Consider the following 14,572-nt stretch of genomic DNA (forward strand, 5'->3'; position numbering starts at 1 on the left):
TATTGGACAGCAACCTTGCATGCTGTTGAGTAGTGGATTGCATGATGTATGGTATATAGGATTTGTATTGATAATTACATGACATCGAAATGGTAATATGTGGGTACTGTGGGTGTCAAGTAGATAAATGTGACAGACTCAAAGGTCCAATAGGATTGATTCAAATGATTATTAAAGGCTGATATGTAGGGGCATAGAAAAATGGCGGTCATGCATGTGAGTTATGATCAAGCCATGTGTGGTTTGCATTGGACCAAAGTGAAGGTCCAATTAGATTTTCCCATATGTGAACATTGTATGTGAATTCTATTGAAACATGTGGTGCAAATAATAGCTGGGTATTGTTTTGAACTTTGTGCTTAACAACTACTTCAGTTGCTTGTGGGTTTTTGTATGTGTCTTGCTAGGGTAAATGTTAGTGGAGATTAATCAAAGATAGGTTGTATATTAATGTGACAGATTGCATACGAATAAATATGTGGAAGTTGCGATGACCTGTGCACTTTTATTAGTTGATGGCTGAATATGTTAGTTGGCAATGCATGCTTGATCAATAATGAAAACTGAGTGCTGGATATCCTATGAATATTATTATGGAGAATTTCTTGATCGGGTGCTGGGTTGGATTGCAAAAGGGGGGGGGGGGCGGTTAATAGTGGGCTGGTTACTGGGTAAATAGTGGGCCGAAACCAGTTGAGAGACCATACTTGGGCCGAGAGGAACTGATAGGTCAAGTGTTTACATTTGAGACAAATGGGCGACCCATGAATGTTTGTGGCAACCATAACTGAAATATTTGCATGTTTTATTATTCGAACTATGCATGATGAGTTAATTGGTTGTGTTTACATGCGTATAAGATGTTTACTGTTGTAAATTGGGTTATATGTACACGTTATGTGAGCAATATATATGGTTGGTGTGAAACATGAATACATCGATTAGCCGTGACTAACTGTATCGATAACTCTTTTAGGGCGTTTATGAACAAACAGTTAAGCGAGTAAATAATCTGACCGAGCAAAACCAAGGTGAGTTCACTACATTCGAGCATGCGTCCCAGTGGTTGGGGACAGTCAGTGGGTATCCCATGGGGGGATGAGTCTTTGGGTAAAAACGAGTATATTGGTTAATATTCTCACCTATCATCTTTTGTAAGTCCCTCATCGGGTATTAGTTAGTAGCGCTACTTAGGTTTGGCACCCTCACCCCGTGCCTGTAGAGGACGGAGGTGAACTAATGACCCAGTCTGGCCCAGTACTAGATAGGAGTACGTGGGAAGGGCAGTCGTGTATTTCAGGAGCCGTCATTGTTCGGAAATGAGATATTAACAATATTACTTGCATTGATTATTGAACTGTTTTACATACAACGGGTAACAAACGTTTTCTAAAATTGTGAACTCGCCAGCTTTGTCTGATACACGTGTTACATGCTCGCAGGTCGTTATGTGTCTTGGATTTGGGGAAACTTGCTATCTGGGAGTGCTGGAGTGGTCATGGATCGAGGCTCTTGGATTACAGTACATTTGATACATTGGTTTTAAGCATTATTATGAAACAATTGCTAAACAACTTATTACATGCTTCCGCTACACAACTTTTGAGAATTAATATCATGATGACAATTTATTTTGGTAAATTAATGTCATGGCTTATTTAAATATTTACCATTGGTTCAATGTGATGGGTGGCTCGAACTCTGATGCGTAACGCACCACGCGGGGTTTCCGCAGGTGAAATTTTGGGGGTGTTACAGTTGGTATCAGAGCCACTGGTTATAGTGAACTAGGTTTTAAAACGTTTTATAAAACCAGACTATAACCGAACAACTTCGAAAATCGATCATGACACTCAGCTCCAGATTGCAAGGTTCGTTTCTCTCTCACCTTATACATTACTTGTTTAACAGTCACACACTCACAATGTATATGAACTGAAACAATTCGTACCATGGTGACTTGATAGCGTGACCCCACACATCAACTCATGCGAGCCATAGACCTATGATATCATCTGTTGTGTTGTTTGAACGGGGGAAACTTTGAGCGCGAGCTAAGAAGCACTGAGATAAGCATGCAAATTGCCTTATTATTATGGGTGCACACTTAATAATAACGCGGGGTGCATGCAAGTCCCAGTGAGACTTATCGAGCGTGAGGAGGGTTCTGCCCTACTATGTGTGAACTTGGTAGTACGTAAATATCAGTATGATACTTGACCCTCATCTCGTTTCGACTTCTAAATCGGTTTATTCCCGACTATAGAAACATGAGTGAACGAGGACACGGACGTGGCAACATCACCATGACTCAGGCTGAGTTGACTGACCTAATCAACACCCGCGTGGCTGAGGCTTTAGCAGCCTATCAAGCTGGTACGGAATGTACCAAGTATTCTTACCCTCATATTGTGTACACGGCTTTTCACTTCTACAATGCGAGTCCCAGCGAGGCTTAACAAGTGAAAAAGGGGTTCCGCCCTGTTATTTGATTAATGTGGCACACAACAGCCTATAGGAGGCATAGCAGTGAGTGACTCTTACATAAACACAAACTTTTTGAAACACAAACTTTTCACTTCTCATCGAACTTTTACGAATCTCGATGTTAACAAACGTTACCTGAACACTCATCAGAACGCCTAGCAAATTGTGTAGAATGTTAAGTGCTTGTACGAACATCCCTGAGTTGGATGTGGTAGCGTCGAATGAATGGTTATTACCTTCCTCACTTATCTTCATTTGTTTGAACCTAGCACACTAACGCCCTCAATCTCGAAGTGCGATCACTTTTGCAACACTCTTGAAACACACTGGGAATAATTCGAATCACTTGCTGAAGGGATGGACAAAAGGGTGAGTGTAGTATCCTACCGACTTCAGTATTTGGACGACCCCGATTACCAGCAACGAACACCAGCGAACTGACTTCAATCTAAGTCTTAACTCTGGTCAGCGACTCGTGGGAGTCAACTGTTACAAACCAATCTGGACTTTTGCAATGACAACAGATTTTAGTGTGGGATGTGTAGCTTCTAGCCCAACGAGTGGCACCTTCGAACTTGGCACGAAGTGTGAAGGGAGGGACATTGTGGTGAAAGAACGTGGCGCTCGGCTTCAAGCACAATGTAATAGTAGCCTACAGTATTCGTGACACCCAGGTACTTGTAATAGTAGCCTACTGTAAGGGAAATGAAGGTGCCTTCGGCATGCATTGGACGTTGGTAATTCAAAACGACCACAACCAAGGGAGCGATGACGGTACGGGAGGAATCCGCGTGATTGTAACAATTACACCGGTAGTGGTGCTCACGGAAGGGAAGTTAGGATTGATGTGAGCAACGATAGGACAATAACAACATGGTGGTTTGGATGGGTAGTAAATCGCTTCGCCCTAATTCTGTTTAACCCTGATGATTCGCAAAACCAAACATGTTATGGAACCGGCTGATGGCAAGTCAACTGCGACCGCACATGTTAGTTAGGACACAAACTCGACCTTACGGGAGACAGGCATTCGACACCGGTCTCACTCCTACTATCCTTGGTGGTTACGATGCAGTAGTCAGTGATGGCTCATTAACTAGATAAATCGCTCAGACGCACCCTGTGGGAAGAAATTTAGCGTCACCTTATGCATTGAAGTGCCCGAGTAGTGAGAAGGTTAGCATCATGTAAGTAATGACAGCCCCGAAAGCGTCTATGAAAGGATGATCTCGCTGTAGTAGCAACTAATTCTAATGATCAGACTAAGGGCGATGGGATCGAGGATCTATCAATTGTTGTGACTAATCTCAATGTGCAACTCGAGGAACTTTCAGACATATCACCACAACTATTAGTCAGGAACTCATTGATCTCACGATGAGAGGGAGCTCCGAAAACTCGTACTCTTACCGTCTTGCATCAGGAGGGTTGCAAGAGCAGTATAAGCCACTATGAGAACTGTTCGACAAGAAGGTTGTCAGACCTAATTCTCACTTTGGGAAGCCCCGGTTATATCCGTGAAGATAAGCCTTTTTGTGTAAACACACCAAGTAACAAGTACCTACCGAGACGACGGTTGAGAACCGTTTGCCGCGGCCATGTATCTAAAACCGATCGACTAGTTACAAGAGACGAGCTTTCATTCGAGGATTAACTTACAAGCGCGTTGTTATCAGATGGAAACCCAAGGGGGAGGAAGTTCTCAAAGAAGCTTACCAGACGCAATTCGGCCATACAACTTTGCACCCCAAGACCTTTAGAGCGATCATCACACCAGCAGTCCCATAGATCATGTGAACCCACCATGCTAGTGGGTGACATTTTGAACCCTTCTCAGGGGGGGGGGAAAGCAACAACATGGACAACTTTTTGGGAGGTCCTGATGGAGGAGCCACATCACGCGAAGTCTTGATAGATGTAGCTTCTGAAATTCGAGAGGCACCTTTGGGTAATGTAATCAACAAACTGGGAATGCGCGTGGATCACGCTAAGACCCGCTTTCTTTGGAAACTGATCGGCACTAAAAGTTCTTCGAGGATACAACGATTTCTTGGTTCCGCTTGATTTGTCACAGGAATTTCGATGGTCGCATAGTTTGGATCCCTTTAGCACAATGGGGTGTCGTGTTAGCGAAAGACAGAGCATGAGGACGTCTCTTCAACTTTCGAATCTTAATTCAGTAAGGTACTGAGCCCCATTTTTACCCAAGGGCATGGGTAATACAGTGGTATATCATCATGGTTTGGATCAGAGTTCCGGCTACACGCCGACGCAACGCGAGAGAAAAACGACGTACGCAACGAAATTACAAAGAAGAACTGCATAACACACAACTGGTGGTGGAAACCATGGTCTTTAGAGTTACACTGAGGCATTACTTGGACGGTACCGAATGCGTTACCTAGACCGATCACAAGGGCCTTCTGTGTACTCTGGTTTTGAGATAGCTAAATCAGTAAATGGCATCGTTGGATGGAACCCCTGGGTGGATTACGACTGCTGAACCCGAACGTGTATGGACTTTGCAGCTCGCCATCGACTCTAGCCCACCTAACCCAACTCGTTCTGTACAAACTAGGGAAATAACAGGAGAGAATTTTCAAGATGAGTCCATGCGAGGCATGGAAGAGCAACCTTGGTGAAACAAACGATATTCATTAACACATAGAACGACTATAAATCTCATTTCACAGCAACGGTAGGGAAGTTGTGAATAGTGAAACACACCGGCTTCGAAAATTCTATTCAATTGGAATTTTAAAGAAAGATGTTTGGACATGTAAATCTTGTACTGATGATTGGGCATGAAAACCCGTTCAACAATGTACGAGTATGACCTTTGACTTTGGGAAAAGTCAGGGCGAAGTATAAGAAACTGGCAACACCTATGTGGAAGATGGGAGCAGACTGCTATGAATACTGTCGCTAGTCTATTTACAACTCGAAATGAAAAAAAAAAAACAAACAGTGACAACCGTTGATCGCTGAATGTGACCAGCACACCTCCTTGCAGTCAAGGGAACTGATGAGTCTTCTCAGCTTATGAAAATTTCTCTGGAAGAGACGGATTATAGGCATGAAGTGCCAACTCATATTACCTATTGGACTATACCTAATTCAAGGCAGGCATGGCGCACACCTTTGACTCACGTCTTGACATGAACCTTACTTATTACTGTAGGGCAATCGAACAAAGTGACGAACCATCTGAACACACGAAGGCATGTTGTAAGTATGTGCATAACTGACTTTAGTGAACGTATGGGAAGGACACTTATCTTGGAGAGAAGCTCTAATGCGGCTGCACCATGAGTGTATGCATACAGCCCATGCTGAGGCATAACCTGGACAGTAACTCTAATCTCCTTGTTGGACGGATGTAGTTGACAGCGTAATCGCAAGTCCAGGTCTTGAGCTCAAAACTCTCGAACATTGCTAAGATCGGAAATTGTTCGATGGCAGCGCATGAGCGCTAGGAAGAATTTATTATAGGCAAACGCGCCATAATCGAAAGCATCACCCTGGGGGGGTGCGATATACTATAGAAAACATGGCCAACTTACCTTACGACGCGTGAGACATTCGGATTACTGGAGCAAACGGTGACCTGGCTCACAAACTCAGGCAAATCGATGAAACGGGATAACTATTGTAATGGTATGTATACCTTAGGTTTAAGGCAGTGGTTGCCTGATGAAACCCTGGTGATACCCTTACTGGAATTTGAGGTCATCAGATCAGTTGTATATATCTAGGAATCTATCGAAAACATGGACTAGGAAGTCAAGGTCCGCTAGCATGAGTCATATGACAATCGTGAGGACTTGTTAAACTTCAATACGTGGACTAAAGTTCACATAGGAACGGAAGGATATGTTAAAACTTTAATGTTATCAATTGTTCAAAGATGGAACCAACTCTTGATATCACTGGTGAATTTCGGGACGAAATTTCTTTCAAGTTGGGGATGATGTAACACCAGAGGAAAATCCGCAACAATCTTGATTTGCCACTTCACTCTCTCGTACTTACTTGTCAAATTTCGGGACGAAATTTCTTTCAAGTTGGGGATGATGTGACAACCCAAGCATTCAAGGTCAGTGTCTCGTAATTACGTGATTCCGTTTCTTATCATTTCTCCTTCCATAATTCTTGTGACGATAAAAATTAGTAACACATGTGATTGTAATAAAGATGTTAAATGTATAGCGTGTCTGAGTATATGTACTTGTGCTTGTCTGATTAACAAACCCTAGACATAAGAGATCGGACCCGGCCCAAGCATGGCATGTAGCATCAACTAGTAACTGGCCCAAATATTGTTTCACTTTATGGTTGGTCCCGACCCAAGTTGTTTTGATTTGCAAGATCAACCGGCCCAGCTACTGTTTTAGTTAACACGTAAGGTTGGCCCAAATTATTAATTGCTTAGCTAATATAGGTGGCCCAATTCTTTATCCATTTAACCCCATGTATACGTGAACAAATAGGATCACAAAATAAACAAACCCTATTTTCCTTTCCCCCTAAGTGTTCGACGGCAGCAAATATCATTCGCGCATCATTCCTTCTGGCCGAACCCCTCTTGGTTAGCAGGTGCATATTTGTATTATTTCTTATTGATTGTCCTGAACTCGATTAACTGATTGGTGTGCGTGTGTGTGTGCAATATTCATGTAAGTGTTCATGCATACATTGATTGAAATAATATAAGATAATGATGTAGGCTTGCATGATGTGGAATGGCTAGTAACTGATGTCAATACATGTGTGTAAATGGTGGTCCAATAGAAACAAAATACATAATGCATATCATGTGTGTGTAGCCGATAGTTGTAAATGGGATAGTTTTGTTCTGGGATTAATTTGATTGGTGCATGTGAGCCGCACATGATTATTGGACAGCAACCTTGCATGCTGTTGAGTAGTGGATTGCATGATGTATGGTATATAGGATTTGTATTGATAATTACATGACATCGAAATGGTAATATGTGGGTACTGTGGGTGTCAAGTAGATAAATGTGACAGACTCAAAGGTCCAATAGGATTGATTCAAATGATTATTAAAGGCTGATATGTAGGGGCATAGAAAAATGGCGGTCATGCATGTGAGTTATGATCAAGCCATGTGTGGTTTGCATTGGACCAAAGTGAAGGTCCAATTAGATTTTCCCATATGTGAACATTGTATGTGAATTCTATTGAAACATGTGGTGCAAATAATAGCTGGGTATTGTTTTGAACTTTGTGCTTAACAACTACTTCAGTTGCTTGTGGGTTTTTGTATGTGTCTTGCTAGGGTAAATGTTAGTGGAGATTAATCAAAGATAGGTTGTATATTAATGTGACAGATTGCATACGAATAAATATGTGCTGAAGTTGCGATGACCTGTGCACTTTTATTAGTTGATGGCTGAATATGTTAGTTGGCAATGCATGCTTGATCAATAATGAAAACTGAGTGCTGGATATCCTATGAATATTATTATGGAGAATTTCTTGATCGGGTGCTGGGTTGGATTGCAAAAGGGGGGGGGGGGCGGTTAATAGTGGGCTGGTTACTGGGTAAATAGTGGGCCGAAACCAGTTGAGAGACCATACTTGGGCCGAGAGGAACTGATAGGTCAAGTGTTTACATTTGAGACAAATGGGCGACCCATGAATGTTTGTGGCAACCATAACTGAAATATTTGCATGTTTTATTATTCGAACTATGCATGATGAGTTAATTGGTTGTGTTTACATGCGTATAAGATGTTTACTGCTGTAAATTGGGTTATATGTACACGTTATGTGAGCAATATATATGGTTGGTGTGAAACATGAATACATCGATTAGCCGTGACTAACTGTATCGATAACTCTTTTAGGGCGTTTATGAACAAACAGTTAAGCGAGTAAATAATCTGACCGAGCAAAACCAAGGTGAGTTCACTACATTCGAGCATGCGTCCCAGTGGTTGGGGACAGTCAGTGGGTATCCCATGGGGGGATGAGTCTTTGGGTAAAAACGAGTATATTGGTTAATATTCTCACCTATCATCTTTTGTAAGTCCCTCATCGGGTATTAGTTAGTAGCGCTACTTAGGTTTGGCACCCTCACCCCGTGCCTGTAGAGGACGGAGGTGAACTAATGACCCAGTCTGGCCCAGTACTAGATAGGAGTACGTGGGAAGGGCAGTCGTGTATTTCAGGAGCCGTCATTGTTCGGAAATGAGATATTAACAATATTACTTGCATTGATTATTGAACTGTTTTACATACAACGGGTAACAAACGTTTTCTAAAACTGTGAACTCGCCAGCTTTGTCTGATACACGTGTTACATGCTCGCAGGTCGTTACGTGTCTTGGATTTGGGGAAACTTGCTATCTGGGAGTGCTGGAGTGGTCATGGATCGAGGCTCTTGGATTACAGTACATTTGATACATTGGTTTTAAGCATTATTATGAAACAATTGCTAAACAACTTATTACATGCTTCCGCTACACAACTTTTGAGAATTAATATCATGATGACAATTTATTTTGGTAAATTAATGTCATGGCTTATTTAAATATTTACCATTGGTTCAATGTGATGGGTGGCTCGAACTCTGATGCGTAACGCACCACGCGGGGTTTCCGCAGGTGAAATTTTGGGGGTGTTACAGTTCACGCGTGATAGAATGTTCCGTGATAAAAATAACGGAACCGCCTCTCCTTGCCTAATATGAGTTATGTGTAATTAGATGTGCACGGAACCAATAAAGATGACAGAAACATCATAAAAATAATTTTACATTTGAACGGTATCGTTGTGGCAAGTTAAACCGATACCTTTAGACCCAAGCTTAAGAAAGTTAGACCCAAAAATTCACTAGAAGACATCATTAAAGATGTTCAAAAAATGTGATCTCCAAAAAATTATCCCTAAAAGTATTATACCTAAAATTACATACTGTCCGTATAGCATTGTGTATTTTCAAACAACAATCTCGGTCGCTCTTTTAAAAATTTGGTTCAGTGTGTGAGTTTTATCGAATATAATTAGTTATGATAAGAATATATAGGAGGAATTCTTCATATTAATCAATAATAATGAACTAGTTTTGGAGTTCGATTTTTAACCCTCATAGAGGCTCCGATGTTTAAGGGAGGCGATCGCCGGAAACCTATTCCGGTGGATATTCAAAGACGGCTAACGAAGTTCTATGTCTCCAATCTTCCAGATAGGTGCAGTGGGATGGATTTAGCTAAGGTTGTTCGTATGCATGCAGACATATTTGACATTTACATAGCGAGGAAAAGAGATAAACTGGGTAACCGGTTCGGCTTTATCTCGTTACTGGATGTTAAGGATAAAGGTGGGATGGAGAAGATATTATCGGACATAAGACTGGGGGATTTCAAATTATCCTTTAACGTGGCCAGATTCACGTTAGAGGATGGGGAGATTAAAAACAGAGGTCCAGAGACTAGGAAACCTGGGATGGTTAACGGAGCGGGTGGAAGTATTGCAGGAGTAAAGGAGTTCAATAGCGGAACGGTGGCCGGGGGTAGGTCGTTCAGGGATGTCATGCTGGGGAGGCAGTCTGAAACGAAGGAGGAGAAAGTGATAGAAATCAATGAGGATTTTCAAGGATCGATAATGGGGGACCAAAAAGCAGTAATAACAAGGATGAAGGATTTTAAAGCGTTGAAAAAGGCTGAAGGTGTGATTAGAGAGTTGATGGCCGGTGCAGGGGTTGTGCAATATGTAGGAGGAATGTATCTACTGGTGTCGTTTAACAGTTCGGAGGAGGTCGAAAAATTTTTGGCCCTGTCCAAAGAAAATGGAGAGATGTTTCAGACAGCGGAGGAGTGGTCAGGCCAAACCCTTCCGTTTGAACGAATCGCGTGGCTGAGAATCCAAGGAATACCTCTTCATTTACTTGACAGAGCGGTCATTAATCTGATTGGGGAGAGGTTTGGGCTAGTGGTGAAGGGAGATATTCATGATGGTGGAGATTCGGACTTGTCATATGATTATATCGGAATCTTGGTAACCGAAGGAAAAAGGATCCAAGAGGAGGTGGTATTACAGTGGAAGGGGCGAAGGTATCGAGTTTGGGTGACAGAGGAAGTGGATGATTGGTTTTCAGATGCTATGGCGAAGGAGAAAAGGGTGGAGACCACTAAGGTTAACAACAGAGACGATCAAACCGATGAAGAAAAGATGTCGGAATCTCCGAGTCAGGTCCGGCGGTCGGACGTTTTAACTCCGGTTAACCGGAACGCTGCGACGGAATCAGTATCTCCACAGATTGCTTTTCCTTTTCCGGATATGGAAAGGCCTGTTTTTTCGGGTATTGAGATGGAAACGATGGGTAATCAGTATATCTTTACCAAGAATATGGGAGAGAATGGGGGAAGGAATAAGGAAAGTGGGGTTGGAAAAGATGATAGACGTCAGTATGGTAAGAATAGAAAATCTTTTAATATGGGGGGCACAGTTCGTGTGGGACTTGGGCAGCCCAAACACATTTCAGTAGATACTAGGCCCAGTTCAAAGAAGAGGCCCAGATTAGATTTAGATCAAAGTGGACTGGACCCTTTTGGGTTGGATGTCTTGTTGGGGATGCATCAAAATATTCAGGGGGATACACAGGGGAATCAAAATAATAACCAGGATGGGGGGGAAGATAGTGTTGAAGAGTCCCAGAATGATAATGGGAGAGGAGACACGTTCGATGGAAACGAGGGCGAGGGGAGTCACGAGCTGCTCTCGAATCAAGACAAAGTCGAAAATCAGCAAGACCCAGAGGAGAATTCGGCGCAAATGGGGGTTCCGCTGGTGTCTGAGAATGAAATTGATAATACTATCAAGTTGGGTGCGACCGTGGGAGTTCGAATGGAATCGTTTAGAGCTATGGTGACATCCATTGTGGAAGAAGAAGGTGTACAATTAGGTAAGGAATGAATTTCATGTCCATTAATGTTAGGGGTTTGGGTTTGAGGAGTAAACAGGGATGGGTTAAAGATCTTAAATCAAAGAATGGGGTTGATTTTGTTGCTTTACAAGAATGTAAATTGATCGCGACAGAGGGTTTTGATTGTCAGAATTGTTGGGGAAGGGGTATGGTGGAGTTCGATATGGTTGAAGCCACGGGTAGGTCCGGCGGTTTAATCAACATGTGGAATTCTAAAGTGTTCAAGAAGGTGTCTGCTGAATTTGACACAAATTTCTTGCTTACTTCTGGTATTCTGGTTGAAGATGGCTCGGTTTTAAACGTTTTGAACGTGTATGCGCCTCAAAGAGTTATGGCTAAAAGAAATCTGTGGGAGAGGTTAAAATCATTGATTGGTAACAATCAAGGTATGTGGGTGGTTATGGGAGATTTTAACGTGGTTCGTTATGACACGGAGAGGAAGAATTCTAGATTCAATCGAACTGCAGCCTCGGATTTTAACGATTTCATTGATGAGATGGATCTGTGGGAGTATAACATGAAGGGTAATAGATTTACATTTATGTCTATGGTAGATGGGATTGCTAAATTCAGCAAGATTGATAGGGTGCTAGTTTGTCATAACTTCTTCGATAAATGGCCGAGGGCTTGTCTTCAATCTCTGCCGCGCGGGTTATCTGATCACACTCCATTGTTACTTTCGTTAGTGAATTCTAACTTCGGGTGTAAACCATTTCGGTGGTTTAATTCCTGGTTGGATAGGGAGGGGTGTAGGGATGTGGTCACGAAAGCGATAAATAATTGCCATGTTCAGGAATGTCCGGATATTGTTTTTTCTAGTAAATTAAAAAGTGTTCGGGAGGCGGTTAGACAATGGTGGGAGGAGGAGATTCAGAAAGAAAAGGAGGAGCTTGATAAGTGTAAAAGCGAAATTCATAACTTAGAGAAAATTATGGAAGAGAGGGATTTGGATGAAGAGGAATTGTGGGTGTGGGAGGAGTGTAAGAAAGATATTTTTAAAATGGAGGAATGGAAATGTAGAGATCTGCATCAGAAATCCCGGGTGAGAAGGGCGTCGAAAGGGGATGATAATTCGGCTTATTTTCATAGGGTGGTCAACGGGAGGAAAGCGGCGAACGATATCCCAGGCATTGAGGTCGAAGGGCAATGGATTACGAAACCTAGCTTAGTCAAAAGAGGTGTTTTTAGATTCTTCAGAGATCATTTTTCGGAAAAGTTTAAGTCAAGGCCGGAGTTCATATGTGATAGTTTTAAGGTGATTTCGGGTGAGGATGCTAGAAGGCTGACGCAGATGTTTTCTAAGGAGGAGATTAGGGAGGCGGTCTTCGATTGTGGGTCAGATAGAGCCCCGGGACCAGACGGGTTCAATTTTAATTTTATCAAGCAGTTTTGGAATGTTTTAGAAGATGATTTTATCAATATGTTCAAGGAATTTTACGAGACAGGAGAGATCAGTAAAGGGTGTAGTACCTCGTTTATATCGCTAATCCCGAAGACCCCGTCGCCGATTGGGTTAAGGGACTATAGGCCGATCACTCTTGTGGGAGTTATTAGTAAAACGATATCGAAAGTTCTGGCTTCTAGGGTGAAGGATGTTTTGGAGAAGGTTATCTCGGAGACGCAAACAGCTTTTCTCAAAAACAGATTTATTTTGGATGGCCCGGTTATTCTGAATGAGCTAGTTGGGTGGATTAAAAAGAACGGGAGACAAGGTTTCATGCTGAAAATCGATTTTGAAAAAGCATATGACAATGTTAATTGGGGTTTTTTATTATCGGTTATGAGACAAATGGGGTTCCCGGATAGATGGTGTCTTTGGATTCAAGGGATTCTGAAGTCTTCGAGATCGGCGGTGTTAGTCAACGGCTCTCCTACGTTTGAGTTTCAGTGCCAAAAGGGGGTTAGACAGGGAGATCCGTTGTCCCCGTTCTTATTTCTTATTGTCATGGAGGCGTTCTCGTGCCTTGTCAAGAAGGCCTGCGACATGGGGGAATTAAAAGATCTTAGATCCCTAAACGGAAACCTTAATATTTCTCATTTACTTTACGCTGATGATGCAGTTATTTTAGGGGAGTGGTCAAGAGATAATATAGAGAAGACGGCGAGGTTGCTAAGGGTGTTTCACATCTGCTCGGGGCTGAAAATCAATATTAAGAAATCCTTTTTATTTGGGATTGGGGTTGACAAGGAAGAGGTGATAGAGATGGATAATCTTTTGGGCTGCAGGTATGGTGACTTTCCCTTTGATTATTTGGGGGTTAAAGTGGGGGCGAACATGAATAAGAGTCATAACTGGGATTCGGTTTTAGACACGGTTCGTAATCGGTTGGCCTCTTGGAAGGCCAAGACGTTATCGATGGGCGGAAGGTTAATTTTGGTGAATTCTGTTTTGTCTAGCCTCCCGGTATACTATTTATCTATTTTTAAAGCCCCAGTTAAGGTGACCGACCAAATCGAAAGGTTGATGAGGAATTTTTTGTGGGCCGGTACCAGTGAAGTTAAGAAGTTGAGTTGGGTCGCTTGGGAGTCGGTGACGCTTTCTAAAGAAAATGGAGGATTGGGCATTACGAAATTAAGAGATGTGAATTACGCCCTTCTTGCTAAATGGGTTTGGAGATTTAAAACTCAATCTAATAGCGTTTGGAGGAGTGTTGTGGAAACGGTTCATGGGGGAAAGGGTAGGTGGGGTTGTTTACCGGTAAACCGACGGTACAAAGGTTGCTGGCTCAATTTGGTTAAGGTGGTGGAGAAACGTATCATTGACGGGAAGACGTTTATGGATCTCTTATCGGTTAAGGTTGGGAATGGCTTGTCCGTGAAATTTTGGTCAGACAAATGGGTGGGCTTGACGGTTTTAAAAGATAGATGGCCTAACCTATACGGGTTGGAAAGAAATAAGCAGTGTGTTGTGGCGGATAGGCTGGGTTGGGACGGTTCCACGTGGAGGTTCTTGCCAAATTGGAAACATAAATTAACTACGGTAGAGGAGTTATCGGAGATGCAAGATGTGGACTATCTTCTTAATATGGTGTCGTTATCTAGTGAAGTTGATCGTTGGTCTTGGGGTGTTGATGGTATTGATCCGATGACGGTCTCGGCGGTGAAGTCTTGGATTAGGGAGGGCTCTGAAAC

The sequence above is a fragment of the Helianthus annuus genome, chromosome 5, assembly GCF_002127325.2.
Source record: "Helianthus annuus cultivar XRQ/B chromosome 5, HanXRQr2.0-SUNRISE, whole genome shotgun sequence".
Taxonomy (NCBI): Eukaryota; Viridiplantae; Streptophyta; class Magnoliopsida; order Asterales; family Asteraceae; genus Helianthus; species Helianthus annuus.